The following is a 6131-nucleotide window of genomic DNA, read 5'->3' as shown; positions in this document are numbered from 1 at the left end:
GTCTACTTACTAAAAAACAGTGACAGGAAAACCAAGGTGTTTCAAACTAAATTATAATAAATTAATTAAGCTTTAAGCTTAATTTTATTATAGGTCTACTTATTAAAAAATTAAATAAAAAAAACAGTGCCATAAAAATCAATGTGCTACTAAAAATAAATCAAATTTGAAAAACAAAGTAAAATTTGCTTTAATTAATAACATTAAAACTATTACACTAAAACCACCAGACAGAACCACATTCAAACAATGATCATCTGAATGCAATCCAGTAGCATTCCCTATGGGAGCTGAAGATGTGGATTGCCATGGAGATGACCCTGAGGGTCAGAGGAAGTGTGCCAGTATAAGGACCCCCCACATTGAGGCAGAAGCCCTAGACTGTCCTGTATACATTACTGTGGTGCTAAGGATGCCTTGTTGATCTTTTCTCTTTTGTAAGAATTTGGCAAGTCTACATGAGGGACTAATAGATATTTCAAAACGAATTTCACTCCCAAAAGAGAAGTCAGTGGGGAAGATATAAGGTCATTCCTGGAGCCTTGTGGGTATTTCATCATGAGCATTATACAACCCGAATTCCGGAAATAAAATGAAAACTAAAAGACTTTCAAATCACATGAGCCAATATTTTATTCACAATAGAACATAGAGAACATAACAAATGTTTAAACAGAGAAATTTTACACTTTTATCCACTAAATGAGCTCATTTCAAATTTGATGCCTGCTACAGGTCTCAAAAAAGTTGGCACGGGGGCAACAAAGGGCTGAAAAAGCAAGGATTTTTTAAAAGATTCAGCTGGGAGAACATCTAGCAACTAATTAAGTTAATTGACATCAGGTCTGTAACATGATTAGCTATAAAAGTGATGTCTTAGAGAGGCAGAGTCTCTCAGAAGTAAAGATGGGCAGAGGCTCTCCAATCTGTGAAAGAGTGCGTAAAAAGATTGTGGAATACTTTAAAAACAACGTTCCTCAACTTCAGATTGCAAAGGCTTTGAAAATCTCATCATTTACAGTGCATAATATCATCAAAAGATTCAGAGAAACTGGAGAAATCTCTGTGCGTAAGGGACAAGGCCGAAGACCTTTGTTGGATGCCCGTGGTCTTCGGGCCCTCAGACGATACTGCATCACTCATCGGCATGATTCTGTCATTGACATTACTAAATGGGCTCAGGAATAATTCCAGAAACCACTGTCAGTAAACACAGTCCGCCGTGCCATCTGCAGATATCAACTAAAGCTCTATCATGCAAAAAGGAAGTCATATGTGAACATGGTCCAGAAGCGCTGTCGTGTCCTGTGGGCCAAGGCTCATTTAACCCCCTGGGGTCGAAGCCCGCACTGGCTGTCTCCTATTTTCTTTATGACCGCTAAAAGAACAAAAAATATTCTGTCACTTTCGATCGTACAGATAAGAATAAGGTATCGTTTGAAACTGCAAAGGGTCTACTTTTATATTCTGTATATTTCTGTAATAACAACAAAACAATGTGCTTTTCTAAAATAAAGAAAACAAACAGGGTACATTGTATCTAATGCGGTCACGCCCACGCGCCGATCGCGCTTTTCAGATTCAAACATCCACGTGAGGCGCATGCTAGTGTAAACGCCCACATCGCCTCTGCATAAACAAACAAGTTCATCCCGGTTAACATTACTTTTTGTTTCTGGAAGAAATATGCGCTGAGAGAAATAACCCAGAATTTACCTTACAACGCGATGCGTCGCGCCGCTGGATCCAGTGAACAATATCACTCTGATGAGTAGCCTAAGATTACTTGAACCTGTTGTTATTGTGTTATTGTGAGAACTTGTACACATTTTACTAGTTAGATTTTTTCCAAACTATAATTCCTGACAACATGAATGAAATCAAGTGAAACATTTTTAAATATGTGTCATTTCATTGTCTAAATGTCTCACAATGCCAGGATGTTTGTTTAATATTTTATAACATGTAAAACCGCAAGATATAAAAGTAATGTTAGTGTGAGTGTTAACCCTCTGGGTTCTGAGGGTGTTTTGGGGGCCTGGAGAAGTTTTGAGATGCCCTGACATTTGTGCTTTTTTCAGTTGCTTATAAAAATATAAATGGCTAAAGTCTAATAACACTGTAATCAGCACAAACTGGGCTACAATAATATGTTAGCAGCATTTATGTACATGATTGTGTTTTTGAGAAAGCAACGTTTATGCGTGGTTAGTGAAAAAGTAAAATTTTGAAGTCACTGAAATAAGGCCATACACATACAGAACATTTGTTCACAAGACTTTTGAGAACTGAATCTTGTAGCCTAGAGTTTTTGCTTCAAAATGATATGAAAATGATCTTGTTTACTCGCTCACAGAAAACAATAAATTGATTTAAATTTTCTAGAAAAGGGTCTATGCAAGAGGGCGTGAATTATCATTAATGCTGTGATTAACACCTGAGAAGACAATGGCCCTCATAATGAGCTGCATAATGAGTCATTCAGACAGGTATGTGACTGAAAGGGAAGAGTTACAAGAAAGAATGTGAGGACAAAATAAATTTATATATTTTTTGTTTGTAGTTTATTAAGAATATATTTAGCTATAACACAAAATAACTTGAGATTCACTTGCGAGTGCAGTTAAACAGTTTATTAGGAACAATCAAAGCTGTCTTTCAAAGCTAACTTTTTAGCATCATTACTCCAGTCACATGATCCTTCAGAAATCATTCTAATATTCTGATTTGCTGCTAAAAAAAACATGTATTATTATTATTATTATTATCATTATTATGTTGAAAAGAGCTGAGAAGTTTTTTTGATGAATAGAAAGATCAGAAGAACAGCATCATTTGTAATGATACTGATCTGAACACTGAGAATTAAACAGTAACACACTTTTGTGCCAAACATTCATTCATAGTGTTAATACATGTCCTAGACTATTTATTTAGCACAAATCCTGTCATTTTAATAAATATTACATTAAATTTATTAAAAATTGTTGCTGCTCCAGTTAAGCTCAGTGTGCTCTCTTTAAGCTCTTCAACATTGACCGTTTATGTAAATACTTCATAAACAGACTTTAAATATTAACTGATGGTTGTCACTTTAAGTTAAGTTAATCGATTTTCTATGGATTCTGTCAACTCAAATCTGCAGACTGGCTCTGAACTTTTCCAGATCGGGACAAAAATCATGTAGTGTATTCCAGCCTTAAGAGACTATAGATAAGTTGACATCCATTTAACAAGACGCTTCATAATGAGGCTAGTTTCTGTGTTCATCCCCATGAATTAAATGTTTTATTGATTTGTTTTATTTTATTTTTGAATATGTTACTTAGCTGAACGTGGACTAGCCTAGATGTGCTTAAATTACACTTCATTATGAATATATAACTGATCAAATTGAATGCCTTGTTGCTTGATTTTAGTGTTCAAAAAATATATTTTTTACAATTATTCTTTAAAAATTTTCCTTAAAATAAACAAGAATTTTTAATAAAACATGATGTGAGCTTAATGGGAACAGCCAGACTTTTTGAATTTAATATTGTATGTCTTAATTGAAATGCTTTTGTCATTTAAAATAAAATTAAATATTTTAGTGTGAGAGATTAGTATTTTATTTTAACATAGCTTTTTGTACTGAAACCAATATCTTGTGCACTAAAAATGTCTCAATGTAGATTTTGGTGAGCTTAATAGGTACATTTACCCTATAACAATTCTCGTCTAATATAATCACCCTGACACACACACATACACACACACACTTCATTTGAACATAATCAGCTGTATTTTTACGGCATGTGTGTGTGCTTGAAGTTTCTGGCGTTCTCCAGGGCAGCAGAACGGGGATGTTTGGGTTGACGCCAGGGTCAGTTGGCTCTGCTTTGACAGTTTTATATATACCCAATAGATGGCTGGCTACGTTCACTGGAAGGTTTCATATCTTCACTCCCACCGCTATGGCTTTCTCTGATTCTCAACTGGCTGTATTATTTACGTTAGCCGAGCTGATGAGACTCAGCCTGTGTGGGCGGCCCGTGACTCCTCTGGTTGGGTGTTTCCCATATTTGGCTCTCCTTTGTGTTTATATTTGAAAATCTTGTGCTGAAACAGGAGCCGACGGAAGTAGAAAGATACAGAGTTGATCTTTCTAACTGATAAAAAGTGAAAGGAGAAGGAAATGGAAAGACAATGTGGATGAGTTTCAAAACCTCCTTTTCCTCCCCATTATGTTCCCTCTCTCTCTTTTTAGCGATTAGCACAGAGGTCTCGATCACAGGCACCGACGGGAGAGCAAATCTGTTTCCAATATGACTTCTTCCTGTGAAGGCAGGAAATGGCCCTTCACTCTCAAAAGCCCTAACAAAACCTCCCTGTCTGCAGCACGATCTCTGAAAACTGCTTCTCCTGCGTTCCTAAGGTCAGTTTCCCCACAGGAAGCCACATTAGAGCTGCTGAGGCCTGGGGTGAAGCCGTACCCGCCTGCCTTCAAAGGTCACCGGAGTCACCTGAAAAAATCTGACACCCGTCAGCAACATGTGGAGCTGACCTGACACCGAACTCGATGCGATAATGATATTTTCTCAGCCATAAATATGTGGCGTTTTAGGCCTGGGCTGCACACCTTTCTGCGAAGGAGGATTCAGAAATGAACAGCCAAATATTTGTGCATGAGTTTTGAGTTTCCACATTCACTCCAGATCCACATTTAATAAATATGCAGGGAGGATTGTGATTGGAAAAGCAGATGTGTTTGATGGCACTGACTATTCCTTGAGGAGCCATGAGATAAGAGGTTGACAAAGTTGAATGTATTCTTTGTTCTGGCAGAAGCAAACAGATCTCAACAATCTTAGGTTATTTCCAAAAGTTATTTCCTCTTTGCCAACAGAGTTGAGATTTGTAGTTTTGATCAAAATGTAGACTGCTGTTTGATGGTATTGATTTAAAATAATTGTATTGTTATTAACTGATACAAAACTTTCTGGCTGTGTTTTTTAAATTTTAATTTATTTATTAGTATTTTGTTACTGTTTTCTTATCACTTATTTTAACTTTTTTTATTTTTTAAATTCTATTTTTATTGATGCTCTTTGCTCGTTAGTTGTGCTTTCTAAGGTTCTCTAAGCATTTAGGTATGTACTGATATTAGAATGACAGATAAGCTGATATTATTTAAGCGTTATGGCCAATAACTGATAAATAACAGATATTAAATGTCTATGCTAAGTTGTACTGTATAAAATGAACACTAAAAACCAAAACTAAACGTTTGAACTGATAAAGGTAAATTTAGGCATCAAAACATTATAATGTACAGTATATTTAATTTAATGTACACAATTTCTCTCAATATTCTCTGCATATTGTGTCATGTGTTGTATTATATCCAGTAATGTCTTGTATAATGTTGTCTGATGTCACAGTGGTTTTCTATTCTCATAACTTTAGTTAACTGTCTATAATAAATATGTAACCAGGGCTTATTAGAGGAACACCATGTACTCATGTTCAAATGACAAAATTTGCCTTAACCTGTTTCTGTCTCTAAGCAGTGAGCATCATGGCTGCATTACTGCCGTAATGGATTATTCTGTTCTTCTACAAGTAAACTATTTTTATTGCCATTGCTCAGCATTTTCTTTGTTATGCTTGTGATATTATGAATGAATGCTCTCCCCCTCTCTCTGTCTCCAGATAATTAACCTGTGGTCAAACCATCTAATGACTGACCTCTTCCATTGATCAGTAAGATGTCACACCTCCTGCACAATGCTTAGCTTCTTTTATATGTTTGACACTGTTAAAATGCATGTAAACATTCTGACTGCATGTTTTCTCCTAGCATGGTGCCCATTAGTGTCTCAGCAGAAACTGTCCATGACAAAAACACAAAAGAGAGTTTTCCAAGGTCTGTAGGAAAATATGAAGAGCATGTTTTTGAAGTGTATCTGGGTCAGTTTTACATTTTGTAATAATCATTTATATCCCATGTATGTGTGTGTATATTATTAAGTGTCTTTAAAACAAATTTATTTCACTGCTTTAATTACATTGAAATATATATTTTTATATATATTAAATTTAACAATGAAGTAAAATTTCAGCCTTGCAATGACACTTTTTTTTTGCAG

At 35.6% G+C, this 6131-nt stretch overlaps 1 long non-coding RNA gene across 1 annotated transcript; it reads left to right on the top strand.

The window, feature by feature from the left end:
• Positions 1-4733: 4733 nt before the first annotated feature.
• LOC131549163 (uncharacterized) lies at positions 4734-5719 on the top strand. The gene is made up of 3 exons (XR_009273343.1): positions 4734-4808; positions 5550-5604; positions 5695-5719. It is a non-coding gene; the product is annotated as an uncharacterized LOC131549163 (long non-coding RNA).
• The last annotated feature ends 412 nt before the right edge of the window (positions 5720-6131 follow it).

The sequence above is a fragment of the Onychostoma macrolepis genome, chromosome 11 (genome assembly GCF_012432095.1).
Source record: "Onychostoma macrolepis isolate SWU-2019 chromosome 11, ASM1243209v1, whole genome shotgun sequence".
NCBI classification, from domain to species: domain Eukaryota; kingdom Metazoa; phylum Chordata; class Actinopteri; order Cypriniformes; family Cyprinidae; genus Onychostoma; species Onychostoma macrolepis.
Note: the sequence above shows the minus strand (reverse complement) of the source record. Positions and strands in the feature narration are given on the sequence as shown.